The sequence below is a fragment of the Agelaius phoeniceus genome, chromosome Z (assembly GCF_051311805.1).
Source record: "Agelaius phoeniceus isolate bAgePho1 chromosome Z, bAgePho1.hap1, whole genome shotgun sequence".
NCBI lineage: Eukaryota > Metazoa > Chordata > Aves > Passeriformes > Icteridae > Agelaius > Agelaius phoeniceus.
The window spans coordinates 11,825,445-11,843,988 of record NC_135303.1 but is presented as its reverse complement, the minus strand read 5'-3'; the positions used below and the strand labels follow the sequence as shown (position 1 = coordinate 11,843,988).

The following is an 18,544-nucleotide window of genomic DNA, read 5'->3' as shown; positions in this document are numbered from 1 at the left end:
CAGATGTACTTTTCTCTTCTAACCTTACGCTGTCCAGGGAAGTAAAGCCCTGCCCATGGAAGTAGGAATTTCAATTTTTGTTCATTTTAAGTGACATCCCCCTGGCCCCAGGGCTCACTTTACTCCCTGTTCAAGGGCACGTTCTGCCTCCTCGAGAGTCTCCCACAGCCGCTTCTGGTCCTGCTCCATGTCTTTCAGGAGTTTCTCCTGTTGATCCAGAACTTGGTCTCTTTTCCTCAGCTCCTCCGCTGTATCAGGGAGGCCCTGCCAGCAGACAGAGAGCAGAGTTACTCTGTCGCCCAAAGAAACTTCACTTTATGCCACTGGCTACTGACCAACGTGGAAGACAAATTGATTGTGAAGTACATTTGGACCACTGCATCCTAAGGTTTTATGAATTTCCTAGCAAAATCATTACTGACTCAGAACCCCCCTAGTATTTAGTATATTTGCTATATATAAATGTGCTTTAGAATGCAAAATGATTGCAGGCAAAAAAAACCCCAAAACAAACCCCCATTGAAGACTTTTTCTTAAACTGTTAAAAAAAAACAGCTTAAAAAATTTTTAAAGAGGAGTCTTTGAAGTGTTTTCTCAGTAGCCTAAAGTTCCAGCAGACTGAGTAGTGCGTGTGTATTTACTCCTGTTATTTTATTTACACAAGGACTGCGCTTTTTGGCTTATTTAATGAAAGGTAAAACTCTGGTGACTGTTCCAGAAGAATTATCTTACCGTCGGAGATATGTGGCTTTTACTTAGCTCAGTAAATGAGTGTGATTCCAGTCTATTGCTCAGCTCCTGAACCCGTCACTGCTGTTCTTGTAAAAGCAATTGTGCCTCATGCTCACGCTGCAAAGCATTTTGTAACTCCTCCTGTACATTGTCTTGGCTGATTTTCTGGAAAGAGAAACAAGTTGTGCCTGATTCTGTAACTATATTCAGTGGTTTCCCTACGATTGAGTGAGTTCCACTTGCACACATATCAAATTCTAAAATAAATGCATGCTTATGATTAGTATTGAGGTTTTTTTAACATGAAGACATCACTGACCAATCAGATGGCAGACCAGTTAATTGCTGTGTTTTTTATAAAGAACATTCATGGAAAGTCTTGGCATTCATTATTCTATTCTAATTAGCACCGTGGGATGCAAAACTTCAGTATTTAGAAGGAAAAATATGCAGATCAATGTTCAGAATTTTAGTGGAGAGCTTCTTAACCCTTGTAAACACCTTTGTGGACTGTTCTTCCTGTCCAAAAACTGTTCCAGAAAGAAATAATTCTTCAAAGAAAGTTGTCATCTGCATTTCAACTACAATCTAATATGTGATAATTTTCATCTAACAGTCCAAAACCACTAAGGGCATAAAACCTGTTAAGAACAAAACTGAAGATGATTAGAGATTTTTGAGTTAAAAAAAAAATCCATTGCACTAGCTAAGTAATAAAGCCTCTTATTCGGCCTTATCATAAAGCAGAGCAATAGGGCTCAGGAGCTCAGTCCCGGGGTAGAGACTGGGTGCCCGAGGCTGGCTCTCTCATGCCAACGCCACGGGGCTGCCATCTAGCAAGCATGGTGATTATCAGCTCTATAGTGGTTGCAAGCTCTCAGGATTTCAGCTCGGCTTGCGAGGTAGTGGTGCCCTGGGCTGGAGGCTGCAGCAGACGGAGAGAGAGGAGAAGGAGAAGGCGCAGGCTGTTCTATGGAGATGGCTTTATTTGGGGAGGTCCGTGAAGGGTCTCTGCTCTTCTTCTTTCTCCACTAATGGGGTACAGTATGCTTCTTTTATAGGGTTGGAAAGGATCCAAGCTTGACCAATGGGAAAGGGGTTAACATGACACTGCCTTATAGGGTTACAGAGATAGGTTAAGGGGTGGAGGACAGGAAAACAGGAATTTTCTTTTGCTGTTTCAGCATTCCTATTGTTCATATCCTCCATGGTGCTTTTCCTAAATCTATGGGGTTTACTACAGCTAAGAATAGGAAGGACAATGGGTGAGACATCATCTAGCAGATATTCTTTGCTTAGAAGTGTTTGGATTGGGACACCCTGACAGGTTCTACCAACTAGGCTTCAGGTTAGGGAACCCACAGTGTCTTGGTAAGTCAATCAGCAACAGCAAAAGACTCAGGGGAATTTTGTGCTACTGAGAATATAGACAAAAGCTTTTCCTCCCCCTGCCATAAAGTTACTTCTTCAGGGAAACAGACCTGCTAAAATTTGTATTGTATTTATTATAACATTCATCAACATCCATACAGAGTTTCAACTGCTATCTTTATATTTCATTAACATTCCTATTGAATACCCCCATTCCCACTGACTTTACTCTGTTGAAGTGAAATCTTCTTTTAGGATACATAAATCAGATCAACATTTCCAACAAATGACAGAACCTGGATTGCTGAAGACCAAACTCTAATTTATACAGGATACCTCCTTCTACAAATCAAAAGATAACTCCAGTGGAAAAGGGATATTTCTAAATAAATCTGTCTTTTGGTTTAGTGACATTTACAGGCAAGATTTGTTGTACCGTGTTCGGTTAAAGTTGGACTGTTCTGTTCCCCCCTTGTTTGACAATGGTTCTGCCCTGGTTCTCCCTCCCATCCCTGTTAGTGTCTGTCACCCTAACTCCATCCCAGTTGGTATTGTATCCTTTAAAACTCCTCCCCGGTTTCCCCAGAAACCAATGTATCCTTTTCTCAACCCCTCCCCAGTGCCCTGCCAGTCACTCTCCATCCCCACCCTTGTTGCTAGAAGTTTCCAGCTGGAGAGTTGGATGATTGGTCCAAGGACCGGGGCCCCTCCTCAGTATTGTCCCCATTGGTGTTTTCCCTGTGTCAGTCCTTCGGATCCCACTCCCCACTGTGTCTCTATTGGTCCTAGGTCTGGCACCTCCCTTACCTCCTCCAGCTTTTAAAAACCGCTGTAAATCCCCTCCTCCCCGTCTTCTCCTGCTGGTTCCCCTGGGATTCCCTAAATCCTGGATAAAACCGCAGTTGGAGTCCGCCCTCTTATTGCACTGGTTGCAGCTTCAATACGGTCTCGTCCTGCACAAGGCAACGCTGACAGCCGCAAGCTGGGCGTTGGCCTTAGGCGCTGTCCCGAAGCTGAGCTATGGGGACAAGTGCCCCCTGTGCTGCTAGCGGTGCTGGTCGGCTAGCTGGACGTCTTTCTCACGGCTGCATTGCTGCAAAGGTTTCTGGAAAATTCTGTTGAAAGGAAATAATTTTTATGCTTGTTTTCCAAAAGAACACAAATCAAAAACTGTAGAAAGGAGAATCTCTATTAAGCAAGAGAGCCTCCAAGTCAAATGCACTTACTTGCTGAACTTCACTTAATTGGCTCTGCAGTCTGTGGGGTTTTTCAGCATCTTTTTGCATCTCGGTGAAAGCCCATCTGCATTCTGCAAGCTGCAGGTGCAGTGAGTGGGACTCTATCTCTGCTGCATGAAGCCTTTGTGAAAATTCAAATATTTCTTGCTGCAAAGTTGCTATGTTTCTCTGTCAGCAAACAGAAACAAGTTGATGGGCTATAAAATCTGCTATTTTAGCAATCAAATAAATAAGACTTAAGACTCAAGAAAAAGAAAACATAATTTTTTCCTCCATCTCTAAAAGACATGCACAAGGACAAAAGTTTGAACCTGTCACCTACCAAGGGTTACTGCAAATTCTGTTTACAAGGAACTACTCTTTTCACCTAAGGTTTTCTATGAAGATGATTAGAGAAAGAGTTTATCCTTTCATTTTGGTTAAAGGGAAGGTTATCTTTACTGAAAGAAAGGATGGTAAGCATGAGAAAGTAGAAAATAATAATAAAAAGTAACCTTAACATTTACATCAAGCCAATTTGTTCTTATAAGCTAATACAGATCTGATAAAACTTGAAAAAAAATCTTTTACTTGGATACACTAAACCTCCTCCAAGAATTCTTTCTCAATAAAAGAAAAGACTTATTCACACCCTAATGTGTGACAAATCAACTTGTGGAGTGTCCCTATAGTAGCACTTGACTGTCCTGGACTCATCACCAGCCTGAAACCAAAGAAATGCTGCTATCAAGGGAGCTTCACCGTTGCTGTAAACCTTCTGTTTCCATGGAGGAGGACTGTCAATCTGCTTACTGTGCTGGGCAGTCTGTCATGGAATCCAGCTTCCAGGGCCTGGCATTTACTCTCTGGAGGCCACGAGCCAGCCTCTCTATCAGCGAGTCCCTCTCCAGGTAGGCTCTGCACCCACGAGCGTTCCCTTGAACTGTCTCCATCAGAACGCTCAGGTTGTCCATCAGTTGTGCAAAGCAGTTCCTGGCTGTGCCGATCAGCGAGTTACTAGAAAGCCAGAGCTCCGAATCTTGAAGAAAAAAACAACACAAAGCAAGCATCGAGCAGGTTATTAGTTCCCGTTTCTTGTAAGATCACGTTCTTTTTCACTTCTACAGGATGGAAGCTGTAAATATTCTGAAATACAGAATGCTGAATCTGAACCAGTGTTCCAACTTTGCTTTTAAAGGATATGAATTCAATTTCTTGACAACAGCATGATCAAAGAAGAAAGGGCCTGAAAGTGAATCCAAACCCATTTGATTCAATGGCAACTTTGATACCAATTTAGGGTCTAGGCTTCTGGAAAATGCATCATCTTGTCTTTGTCCTGTTATTTCCCTTTATTCACATAAATTATCCCTCTTCTAAGATCCTTTCTTCTGGGACAAAAATGTGGGGATTCTAAAAGTAGAGGTTAATAAAGAACCAGGGATGGCAGCAATGCAGATGAACCAAGGGAACCTGTATCAGTTCTCACTGTAAATAAGGTCCAGAAACACTCTCCAGCCTTCAGCTTCCATGAATCTATATACTGAAAGGATAAAATATCCTATCAGCTGCTTAAGAAAATGAATCTGTTCCTACAGTACAGAAATGTGATCATTGAGAGAATGTAGAAAAGAGGAACTATTTTACCCTGTAATCAAATTACTCTTTCAGGGAAACAGCCCCACTACAATTTGTTGACTAGCTACAATTGACTAGCTCAGGATATAACCTCTAGTCAAAGGCGTCTATCATAAATATCAGAAATATCTCTTCAGAGCTATGATCCAGAAGAGTTTAGATAAAATCATAAAAATGGAAATGATATGACCACCCTGACTTACTTATTTTTTAACTATATTTCTGCTACAACAATATACAGTTAAAATTACCTTGATTGCTGAGAACACCCTGCAGTTCTGAGATGGAACTGATTATTGCAGTATAGAGGTTAGAGCTAGACAACCAGTGAAGTGCTTCAATACAGTCAACTCCTTCCTCTGCAAAACCTGTGAAAGAGAATTGCAGCTAGCAGGATAAGTAAATCACTAAACTATGGCACACTGCTGCCTCCAGCTGTTTCAGAAATTAACCAAAAATAAGCATATAAACAAGAAATCAGTCAGGACAATTTTGACTGTTTTAAGCGTGCTTTCAGAATGACTCAAAAAAAAAAAAGTCGATGAATTTTCTAATTTGGAAAACATTTTTAATGCCATTTATCATTGTAGAGGGAAATCTAAACTGGTCTGGCAACAGAAAGGGGCAATCTAGACATAATCTCAAAAGAAAATTTTGAAATCCTATGCTAATATTTTACCTGAATCAGAAAGCAATTTTTGTGGATTTTTAGGAAATAAATATGAAAAATTCTTTTTAAGAAAAGAGGAAATACCTTTTCCAAAAAAAAAAAAAGAGGAACATTGCAAGATATTTACCACAGAGAAGATGCTGTAGCACCTAATTCTGAAATCCATAACACAAATATCAAAACCACCAGATAGTGTTGAGTTCATGTGCATAATTGCAATTTTACCTGCAATGTTTAACATAAGACTGGGCATTTCCTCTTAGATTGAAATCAATTCGTCAAGCAATATAAAAACATAAATCTGTAAATAACATTTGTCAAAATGTCATTAAATATGTCTTTATGCCCCAGCAAGAAAAATATTATTCCTCTTTGTTATTCCCTAAGCGTGTAATTTGATTTAACTCTTTAAGAAGATTTCACTTACATGGCACAGGATGCCTGCCTCTGGATTCTCCCAGACAAACTTGAATTCCAGAGCTTCCTCTGCATCCATCTGTCCAGATGAAAAATGTACAAGAATATCGGGCCAGAGCCCTCAGCCTGTTAGCAGCCAGAACTGCGATCACAGCTCTTCGGAACACATAAACCAGGTTCTTGGCTATTCTCTGCCTCAGCCTGCCTTCGTACTGATTTCTTTCCACCACAGCAGGGAGAGCATAAAGGAGGCTGACGATCTTGTGGTTCAGGAGTTGGTGCTGGTTCACCTGTTCCTGGAGAATGTCTCTTTGGCAAGACGTGGCGCACAGTCGGCCGTAGAGAGAGCACAGGGCCCCTGACAGCAGCGCACAGGCTGCCAGCAGGGATGAGCGTGCCTTGAAAGCATCTAATAATGAATTTTTCAAGGAATTGTTTTCCTGGGCCAGTTTGTCGGAGAGTTGTTCGAGGCCATAGAGTTTTTGCCTCTTTTTCTGCGCCGTTTCTTCACATTCCTGCGACAGAAACAAACCAAACAATAATGGAAGAAACAATAACTACGTGGTTTTTACCTAGACAAGAATGAAAAGAAAATTTAGCTTTGCCATTCAAATGATGCACTAAGGGAGCAAAAGTTGCTAGTAATAATCGTGATGAAAGTATCTCTTCTAGTAAGCAATTACAGAATTAGATGTCTGAAACAAAAAGCGTGGTAGGAGGGAAATTTCCATGATAATCAATTGCAAATGGACTTCTGATTTCTGAAAACAATCCACCAACACCATGACAGCTCACAGAAGGTCCAACACCACCTGTCTGCCCATAATACAGTTTTATGAATTGACTTAACAATAGTAATAACATCCTCCAATTTCAGAGAGAACACTGCTGTACCAAGCAGAAAGCCCCAGTGTAAGTGAGAGGAAAAACATAAGGAAGTCTGGAACATGAAAGCAGACAGATTAAATTTTTCAGCATGCAAAGACTTCCAGTCCTGAAATCCGCATCAAATACAGCATTATTCTGTGAAGTAAGTTGCAGTAACTCACAAATAACAAGGGACATCTATTTCCTTTATTCACAACGCTTTTAATTGAAACAGGTGCGAAGGAGTGTGATGATAAAGACAGTAAATGGTGGTTGTGGAAGAACAGGGAACATTCTGGATTGCAAATAACTCATCTAGCAAGGAGTGACAGTTTCACACTTTTAGGCCACTCCTCACTTTAGTATCAGAAAAACAGAGTTGCTTAACACCGTTGAAATCTACCACTGCTCTTAGGGTCAGGACATATATAACTAAATTTATCCCCAGGTTTATCCACATGATTGTTATTCTATACAATCTCTGCAAATGATGATGCTGAAAAAGTAGCTGCTGCCCTCAGTAATTCTCAAAACAAGCCAATTTGATCTTACAGCTTTAACATTCTCAGAAAAAGAATCTGCCATCTGTAGATGAAATCAGGCTTCTCAGCTGGACCTGCAGACTAAATTCTCTTCAACAAATGCTTCATCAAAGTAATTTATTTCTTATTTGAGTGATGTTAATATTAGCACAGGGATGGGTTGGCTTGTTGTTTGGTTTTGGATTTTTTTAAACTTTAAACGTCTACTAAAATTCCCAAATGACCTTTAACTGCTAAGAGGCTTCAACTATTGAAATAATCCATTCAATTTTTAAAGAAAAAACAATTAGAAGTTCACAGCACCATACCTGTGATCTTGCATGAACTTCTGCAAGGATGTTTGAGTACTGCTGTTCAGGATACTGCTTTTCTTTCCGCCACCAGTGTTCCTTTGCTTTTAACTGTTCAGACATTTTCTCCAAAGCCTCCTCCTGGTTCTGCTGAAGGTCGTTCATAGTGTCAGTCTTGTGCTTGCAAATATATTCTAGGTGAGATATCTGTGTGACAAGCATTTAAGAAGAAATTATTATTTACCTTTTCACTTCAGGTTAAGCACAGCCTATTCCAGCATCAAATCTAAACTGCAGTTTTTTCAATATTTTTATTAAAACTAAGTAAAACCCTTCTAATGGCAGGTGAATTACTTGGTTCTGAAAGCAAAACTGAAATGTATTTTGAAACAAAGTATTTTATTTGGTTTCAGTTTTGCTATCCTTCTACCAGCTTGCAGAGATATTTGTCACCCTCTTTGCAGGAAACCTGAGCCAGACACGTCATAGATTTTTTTTTTTTAATGATCGTATTCAATTTTAGGAAATTAGTAATCCAAGTATATCCTTTAGAAGTTTGTGATGATTGCAAACAATAATTAAAGCACAGCCTTTAATTTTTTGTTTATTTGTTTGTGGTTTTTGTTTTTTTTTCTTTTGTTGAAAAGCCAAGAGATTCCAGCTTATTATTAAGTTTTAAAACAATTTCAGGGAATTCTAGCACAGAGAATTTTTTCCTTACAAGTAGCTCATAAGTTGAGGATGTATTTTCAACAAACATGAAGGGATTCACTCTTGTGCTTGAACACTGCACCTCATGCAAGCTAAATGGAGGAATGAACCAAGCCAACAATGATCCTCAAATGCACACACCTGAACTTTCTGTTCCTAGAAAATATCAAGATACTTCCAGATAGACCACACTGAACTGTGTAGAGAAAAAATTTTTTCAGCACAGTCTAAAATCCCAGAAAAGCTGCTAAGTACATGAGAAGAGCCCTAGAGACCTCATAATCAGTCTCAATAACAATGCTTACTTAAAAAGCAAGCAACAATAAGACACAAGCCCTACAAACGCTGCCAGCAGTGTTCACCTTCCCTTCCCTTTCCTCATCTACTTCAAAAGAGAAATAAACCAGAACACAAAGTGATACCCTAAAGAGCTCTTCAGGCATAGCTTAGTCTCTGGAGCCAGCTGAGTTATTTTAAAAGGGGCTTTTTCCTTCATAAAAGCAGAAGGTTTTCTGGGGAGAAAGGCCATGTAAGCTCACTTGCTTTAAAACCACTCAGAAAAGTACAACTCTTCCTTCATGCAGATCCTGACATGTTTTATAATAGGTATTTCTGTTGTGTTTCTGAATAAAAATGTCATAATCCAAAGTTACAATTCAACAAAAAAACCCCACACTGGCATTCTTTCAAGTAGTACAACTGAATCATAAAGACATAATTAAAAGGTGATATTCCTGGAGAAAGTGTATTTTGCCTCTGGATTCTGGTAAAAGAAAGACTTGATTTATGACTGTAAATGACTATGTTCAGAGAATTTCTTCATCAGTAAGATGAATTTATTATCTTTTAATTAGGTCCCTGTGGCTACTATCAGATTGTCCTTTCAGAATATCCTGCACAGAAGGTGGAGCTGAGAGACTTGATGCGCACTCCAGTCACATCTAAATGCCCCTGGCAACAAAGTGAGCAGTGGACAAGCCAGAATTAATGGTGCTCATTTGTTAGTGTCCAAATCCTTTTGGGGGGATGAATATCAGTCCTTTTTAACGAGACTGCAGTGTGAGCAAATGTCACTGAGCTCAGCAGAGGCAGCTGATGCCTGGGGACACTCACCCTCTGGTTGGCCTTGCTGAAGTTCGAGACCAGGGCTTCAACATTCTCATGCAAGAGGGCACAAAGCTCTGCCCAAGGCAACTCTTCCAGGGGGACGTTTGTCTGTCTGGAAAGCACCTGGGCATTTGCCAGGGTCTGGTATGTGTTCAGGAGGATGGACATCTCCCTCTGGAACACAAAGAAAAAAATTAATTGCTGTAGCTGGGCAATGTTCAAATCAAAAGAGATGCATCCTATGTGTGGTAGCAGAGCTGCCTGCAGCTGAAAAGGAGCCCTCAAGGCTCCTTCTCACAGCTTCACAAAATTCCTCAGTTCATTTCTAATAATTGCAGCCATAATAGTGCATAATATTACAGCAGAGTAAGAAAAGAGATTTCCCAAAATTTATCTAATTAGACACAGTATGTAAATAAAGTATGTGAGTAAATCCCAGTCCTGTGGGGGCCACAACCAAGACCTGGCACAGATAAAAATTTCCATGCTCTTAGTGGATGCAATTCATTCACTCATGTTAATACCTTGAGGTGCCTCCAAATTGTGCCCCAACACTTGCACAGCACACAGAAAACTGTCCAGTTGGCCTGGCAGCACAACACACTCTAAATTCCTTTAAAAACTTGTTTTGCATGGATTAGATATGATTAAACAGCTGGCCAAAATGGGCCTACAGCTCCATCAGTCAAACTCCACAAGCCATGCCTCATTTATTAACAGTGATTTTAATCAGTGGTATATGAAATTGATTCAGATTCTAAATAAATTTCAGCAACAACAACATGCAGTAGAAATTCAATTCTTCATACTTTTAGTACATACAATTGCCTTAGAAACTTTTTAAGTTAAGAGAATAGAAAGCTGTTTCTCAAATGCTGTCTTAGTACAGTCAGAGATCAAGATAAGATTATCCAACTGGAGTGGAAAGAGCATATTCAGGAAGCATAAAAATGGTACAAAATATGAAAAAATACTGTACAGGTCAGGAAAGCAGGAAGGGAAAATGAAGGGAAGAGAACACACTGACATTTTTACCCAATTTAAGTATGGGTATAGCAAAGACCAACAGCAATATATTAAATGTTATCTATACTTAGGTTCTGCTACAGTCTTCTGCTTTTTCATTTTGGGCAGCAAAACCACAGCTATCTCAATGGAGTAAACAGGATCACATACAGGCACTTCTGCTTCCCAAACAAATACAAACAGCTTTGGGAAAAATGCAAAGCCATCCAAGGCAATAAATACCTGATCTCATAAGGCAACCACTAATACAACTCTTCCAAAAATGACCTGCTCTGGACAGTCTTGTGGTTTGAAATCCTTTGAGTAAAATAATTAAAACAACCAGCTCTATGAATATGACAGTGAGCTAATTATTATTAGTTTTTAACCTTTCAATAACGTAACATTAATTTTGAGTCTGCCATTAAATACTGTTTCCATTACCAGAAATCTTGATCATGAATGGAATCTTGTCCATAGTTCTTGTCATGTCATATGTTTTACTAAGGAATACAAATAAAAAGGAAAACTCCTACCACAGCAACAGCTAGCAAGCACTTCACGTTTGGAAGCAAGCACTTCAGTAGAATATTTTCAGCTTGCAATTGTGTTTTGTAGTTAGAAATAGCAATCATTAATGCCTGTAGTTAGGGCAGACAGTTGCTTTTCTCTGTATGTATTCCTTTTGTGCCTGATGAAATGACTTTTTCAGGCTAAGTAGTCCAGCAAATGTCTTTTAATACATTAATGCTTGCATGGAAGAAGCTGTTATTCTCCCAGAAAGAAAAAAGAGGATCCTGATTTTATTTGCCTCCAGTTTATGAATGACAGATCTGCCTGGGCAGTGGACAGCACTAAGACAAAGTGTGGAATAACTCCATCAAGTGAACAAAAGACACCCACAGATCTGAAGACTCTCTGATGCAGGTCTCTGCTCCTCTCCACAGGGAACAGACCTCATGCACCTTCCATGCTCAGAGCTCTGACAGAGAAAGAGGAGAAGTTTGCAAGCCACTATCAAAAAAAAAAAATGTATATTGCTAAGAGTAGAAAGAGAGCAAATGTAACCACACAATGAAAGGAGAGATTTTCTAAACATGCTGACAACTTTCCTTTGTCCCTGCTGCTATGCAAAAAGATGGCAAAATTGTTATTCAAGGTGTAGCTGGGTAAAGAGAGTAGAAAAGCCCAAAGTGGTCATATAAGAGGAGAAAGTGATCAGAAAATAATCCAGCGAAATACATCCAATGTGCCAAATCCACAGCAAAACAAGTAAAAAACAAAACAACAACAAAAAATCCTCTCTGCTTTTCCATCTGAAAGCTTGAAACAATTTTCAAGCAATTTTTACAGTCAAATACTTGCACTAAAACTAAAAGGGTGTATGAAATAGAAATAAACATTTCTACAATGATAGCTAATGAAACTTGACAAAAAAGTTAGGTAGAAAGAACATTCTTCACATGAAATGATCATCAATATCTACAAAATGCCTTAATTAGGAATGCCAGTACATCCTACCCATACTTAAAAAATATTTTCAAATTAGCGTCTCCAAGGCATGTTACATTTATTCATGTAGTAAATTTTTTTAAAGGTAACATAATAACAACAAGGGTGAGAGAATGGCAGAATTCTTCTACAGCTCAGCGCAGCAAATGCAGCAAATCCTCACCTCAGTAAATGTTTTGACAGTATGTTTTAAAAAACCTAAGCAATGTGTGCTATAGATGATTAATCCAATATTTCTGGGTGGGACGTGCCTGGCCCCACCTGACCCTTGCTGCTGGACCAAAGGCGGCAGCTGTGGTGTTTCACCTCAGAGATACCTTTGGCCGGCTGGGTGCTGCAGCTGCGCACTCGCAACAAATCCAGGCAAAGTAGAAACTCAGTCTACCTCTGGTGGAAAAGGTTCAGGCGACGGTGAAGAGAAAGGAGAGGATTCTATCGTAGAGTTTTAATCCAGAGTTTTATTCCAGGATGGTAGACCTCTGAAAGAGCTCCCAGTAGAATCCCAACCGCATGGTCTCGTCTCCTTTTAAGCCCCAGGGACAGGGGGAGGGGAAGGGACAGGTGAGGCACCAACCAGGTGTGAGGAGGGGAAGGATCAAGGGATACAGACACTTGGACAGGCCAAAGAGCCCGGACCTGAGGGGCATCTTTTGAACTTCTGCCAACCACACCATGACCCTGCTGGAATGTTAAGATTGATGGACAGCTCTTAGCAGGAGGGCAAAGGGGGAAAGGAAAGGTTGGCACACCTGAGGGGTTGGGATAGGTGAAACAGGAAGTGGCATCACACTGCAACAGTGTGCCACATTTTTTTCCCTACTATTGAGCTTTTTTTCCAATTTAATATTTCCTATGGAGGCTCTTTTGCCTTACTATTGAGCCTTCATGCAGGCTGAAGCTGTCTGGAGGAGCCACTACTGTTGCATTGGAATCTTGAGCTCTCTTCCTTTCCTCAACCTGGTCTTTCCATTGCACACCGGAGGATAAACGCTGTCTTCGTGAACTGGAAAGTTTCCACAAAAAAGATACTTTAACCAAAATTGCTTTTGTCAAATGCCCTGTGTTCTTTTAAAGGATAATCAATGGATTTGGCAGATACTACTTCAGCACATCACATGGATTCTGAAGCTGCTTGCCTTTCTTAATTGAATGAAGAAATTTATATTCCTTCTAAGATTTTTCAAGAGGTAATATTTTCAGTTACCAAGCCTCGTGACATGCAATTCATAAGATTATTTGGATGTGGCCTCAAAGTTACATATAACAAACAGAATTTTTCATATTTTAATTAACACAACAGCTGTCTTCAGAGAGACCATGTCACATCTTGCATCATCAATGCTGATTTCAAGTACAGTTCTTGCTCTTAAGGTTTCCACATGCCTGACTCTACTCTGTCTGGCTTTTAAAGCAGACTGCCCAGAATTTTAATCTGTTCTTGTACTGTGTCAGTCAGGAAAACAGATATATCAAGAGCCTGGCATGACTAAACAGGCAGCTGATGAGGAAACTCCAAGGCCAAACAATAGCATAAAGGACACAGAAGTACAGAGAGAGAATCCAAGGAAGAATTTTAAAAGATTGCCTGAGTATTTAGGCACAGTGTCAGGAAAACCAAAAGCTTGCTTCAAATTGATGTTTGATGCAGAGGATGACAAAGGCTTTTCCAGCTCAAGTTTTAAGTATCTTACTAAAAAACATCTCCATCACCATGAATCTTGTATGAGTTGCTCAGGCCAGAAACTTCCTTTCTTGTAGGAAAAACCAGTTTCTTTCATTCTCCACTACTACTTGTGCAAGTCAACATAAACACCTGAGTATACAGAGCCATATAGCTCTAGGCTGAAAGAGAGCTCACCCAAGTTCTGCTACCACAGGCACAGCAGACTGTGCTGGCCAGGAAACATCCCAAGAGATTTCCTCTGCTCTCACACTTCTCAATATTTTTTAACCATTTAAAGCTTTCTACAGCTATTCAAAAGTTGAAAACAAAGATTATCCACTATAAATGATACACTTGAACTTCTTGACGGGAGTCTTAGAGATCCAACTGACTCACTGAAGTGGAAAACAATGTTTTCATAATAATATAAGGGTATATAGAAAAGCCATCTTTTCTAGACCTGCTGGATATCTTTTCCTACACTCACCCCAACCACTGCTGCAGGCTGGACCTAACCATAACTATGATTTTCAAAATTTTTGGTTTGGCAAATAATCTGTAGCAGGCTAGTTATTATCTGTACCATTCACGATACCTTTGGTTACTGATATGGGCCGGTTATTAATGGACTGCCAGGTTCTGAACCTTTAGTTTGGTTTGGCACATTGCACCAGATTTTCTGCTGACTGAAAAATGCAGGGACTGTAAACTGTGAGTTGTACTGAGGCTGTCTACTGCCATTTTGCAATGGCTTTAAAAGGAAACTTAGGCTTTTTTCCCTGTCTCAAGTGCATTTACTGGCTCTCTGAAATCTTCCCTTGCTATCCCTTCTGGAAAATCTTCTCTCCTGCCGCATTGCTCTTCATTCAAAATGCTTTTGAGTTCTTGAATTCTCAACTACCAAGTGATAAGACAGCAGTTAAAGGAAGTTAGGAAAGACTACCAAGGTCTTGAATGCTGTTCACTGTTCTGTTCTGCTTTTTATAGGTGAATATCTTCTATTAATGCTACATGGAATTAGAAAGCATTTAACACACATAAAAATGGATTAATACACAGAGTTCAAAACAGAAAGAAATAGATATGTTGACCAAAAGCACATTTGGTTCTCCTTGCATGGTGTTTGGATTTTCCTGTTTTCCATTATTTATATTACAGAAGTTTTCCAGGGGAATTCTATTCATGAAGTAGAGTCATAAAAGGGTGGGATTAACAGTAAAAGCTACACTTGCACTCAGAGCAAAGCTCATGTGGAGCTTGTTCATCTACATAAACAAGGAAGAAAACCTTCTGAGCTCTTCACCCATAAAAGATAAATCTCTAACTTCACGGAATGTTACTTTTCCAGCTCCTTTGTATGTTGCAAAAGTAGAGAGGGAATAAAAGAACCTGAATCATCACAATTTATTTAATCATCACTTCAGAAATCCAAATGCCTGTACTTAGAGAAGGTCATAAGAAAATAACTGACTGAAGAAGTGGCAATGCTTGTTTGTGTTCCTCAGAAAACCAGAAAAAAAAGATGAAATTCCCTTTTGTTTTCTCATTTAGTTCTTCAAAAATCCACTAGGAAGGCTTCGTTAGTCAGTACAAGATCACTCAACAATTATCTTACAGGGTTTTTCACTTATTTTTTTTAATAAACCCTAATTGCTTTAATGGATCAAACCCTGTGTGACACAGTTTAGTAATACAAAAATTTAATATTCAAGTATGCATATCGCATTTTTTCATATACTCAAACTTTTCTGGTAACAGCAGATGTAATAGCTGAAATGTATTCTGAATAGTTACATTTGGAACTGCAGTCTCAGGATGCATTAATATCTCACACCTAGAGAAGCTGGGTGAATGCACTCTATCTGAAATTACCTAAGTGCCCATTCCAAAGATATAGGACACAATATTTTAGCAGTTTAACTACTGTGAAACATTTCCTTTTCCCTCACTCTTTCAATGCTCCTTTGAATTGTAAAACACAAGAATGTGACATTTTATTTGACTATTGATTCTATTAACTTGATGGTTCCCTGGAAATCAAGGAGATATTTTTCTATTACTTTTTACAGTCTTGACAATCATTGCAAAAAGTTTGCTCAGTGTTTCCCCTGGAGCAAGGAAATCTTAACATTTTTAGAAAATTGCACCTTTACAATTTCATCTTCTATTTTACTGCAAACTTCTTCCAAATATTTAATCAAAAGTTTACCTGCATGACTTCTGTAGTGTATTTACATTCTACATGTGCAAGTCTTGTTGCTGCAGCATCATCCTCCAGTTCCTTTATTTTCACTGCAGCTGCCTAAAAGGAAGTACATTTTAAAAATATCTAAGTCCAGAAAGATGATAACATCATGCAAAGACAACTTAATTTCTTCAGTTTATTAGGGCTCCATAAACCAACCTGTGGTATCTGAACTACTTGCACTTTGGAACTGTGAAAACTCATGTCAATAAATAAATAAAAGGAAACAATTACATATCCAGGATATTAAAGTCATATTTTCTATTTAGTTAAAGAAATTGATGTAGGATTATGTTCTTGCTACAGTTTTTATAGTCACAGATACCTGTCTCTACATAAAGGCCTGGACATGGCATTTCAGTTGAAAAAATGGTTTTAGCAGAAGCAGTAACTACAGAGCCTCTAAAATAGAAATTCACAGGAAATTTCAACTACATTGTTTCCTTTCAAAAGCATCATCTCACTTTGACTGATGATTGATTTGAAAAGAACAATACACCCCAAAATGACTTCTGCCTTCAAGTGATGCCAGAAAGATGAAGAAAAGGACATTCATATGAAAAGTAATTTAAGACACTCAAGGTTACACGGATACAAGTCAAGTCATTGATTTTGGACAGGTAAAGCAGAGGAGCAAGCATGTGAGACTGAATCCTAACTCTAAGCACTTCAGTTAGGGAAACGTTAACTGAAAAATAAATAAATACATAAAATGAACATACGAGCTGTTGGCAATAAATTTAAACTCTGTATTAGCTCACTCATTCACAAAAGGAAATAATTGAGAAACAGAGATCTGTGGAAGGCCTATTAAAGAGAAAGTCACAGCACAGAGCTTACCAAACCCACTCCACAAAAGCATCAGCCAAAAGGCTTAAGCTTTGCCTCCTCCCACAAGATCTATCTGCTTAAGATGCTGCAATAAAAAATAAAAAATTCACAAATCCTGCGCAAATACTCCCTCTGTACCCATATTGCTAAGAGTACTTTCCCAGTGACATAACCCCCTTTCCATCTGCAGTTCAAACACCACTCTCAGGTCAGGCTCGCAGCATTCACCTGTGAATCCACCTTTCCTGCCAAGTGATGCTCTGCATTTTGTTAATCAAACACGGGGCACCCATAGCCTAACTCAGAGGTTTCACCCCTCAGAAATGAAACTGCTCAGTTGTGCCAGTGCTTGCTGAGGCTCCCAGCAGCAGGCAGAAAGCTTTACCTCCAGTTCTTGGAGGAGCCTCTCCTGCCGTTTATTCTTGATTTCCAGACAGGCGGCCTGGAGCTTCAGCACCTTGGTGCAGCCATTGTGCTCTGCCTCCATATCCTTCAACCTCTTGGCAATGCTTTGCAGGGCAGCATTAGTTTTCTAAAGATAAATAGGTAAAGGAATAAATCAATACATCAAGAGGCACTTTTTCTAAGATAAAGTATTGCAGTTGAGAGTTCAACTGCAGTTTGAGAGGAAGAGGAGACTGCATCAGAAGATGATGTTAGGATTTTAAAATCTACGACGCCAGCACCCGTCAACAGAAGTGTTTACCCAACAGCAGAGGTGCTTTTGATTCACCACCAAGAAATCTGTGTTGGCCCAAAAATCACTGTGAACATGATCTTCTGTGGTAACACTAAAATCAGAGCCAGATCTCCACTGGAAACCTTTCCCTAAAAGAGTACAGCCCTTCCAATCTCTTCTGTCTCCCAGCTCAGTGGCAATGATAGAAACAGAGGTCATTTGGGGAAATTATGCATGGGGACATAAGTTCATTTTTGTAATGATTTTGATTGCTGAAACTTCAGATGTTTTTAGAAACAGTTAGTCCCACAGACTAAATAATTTTGATTTCTGCTTTTCTGAAAAGCATTTTCTTCTTTCTAGAAACTGAGGTTCAAAACTTATGAAGTCCTCAGTAGAATAAAAGAAGATGGTCCCCACTTCAATTTCTGCATACAGAAATTGAACTCAGCTAGAGGCTGGAAGCATTATTGACATTACTGGACACTGCAGCTCCATGAAGTCACTGCTACAGAATCCCCATTGTCCATATGAATTTGGATTAAATTTAAGCTAATCCTCTAGCTTTGCACATCCAGCAAGACAGGTTTCTACCCTTCACAATGCAAAATAAAGAAATAAAGAAGCCCAAATGAACTACCTGTTTTCTACATTTTCTAACATTTCTTCTCTATAACTGGAAAGATAGAGAAATATTTATTTCCTCAGATTTATCTTCCAAATATTAACAAATGTGAACTGGGAAATGTGAAATAAGTAACAAATAGTTTGCTGTGAAATACAACAAAAAATTTTAAAATATTTTCTACTGGAAATATAATTAACATTAGAAAGCTAAAATTATTGTGAGTATATCAAGCTCGTTGAACAAGTCGGCAAGAGCTGTAGGATTTCAGAATTTTGAAGAATTTCTGAACTTTTTGGAGGTGATATAACTGTTGAATACTATCCCCGTAGCCACCTGCAAATACAAATATTTGCTCATGACAAACACAGCTGGTTTTTTGTTTTGTTTTTTTTTTTTTTTAACCGTTTGTGAACGACACA

At 39.2% G+C, this 18,544-nt stretch overlaps 1 pseudogene; it reads right to left on the bottom strand.

Moving 5' to 3' along the window:
* Positions 1-723: 723 nt before the first annotated feature.
* Positions 724-17,305, bottom strand: LOC129133686 (coiled-coil domain-containing protein 171-like; annotated as a pseudogene).
* Positions 17,306-18,544: the final 1,239 nt, after the last annotated feature.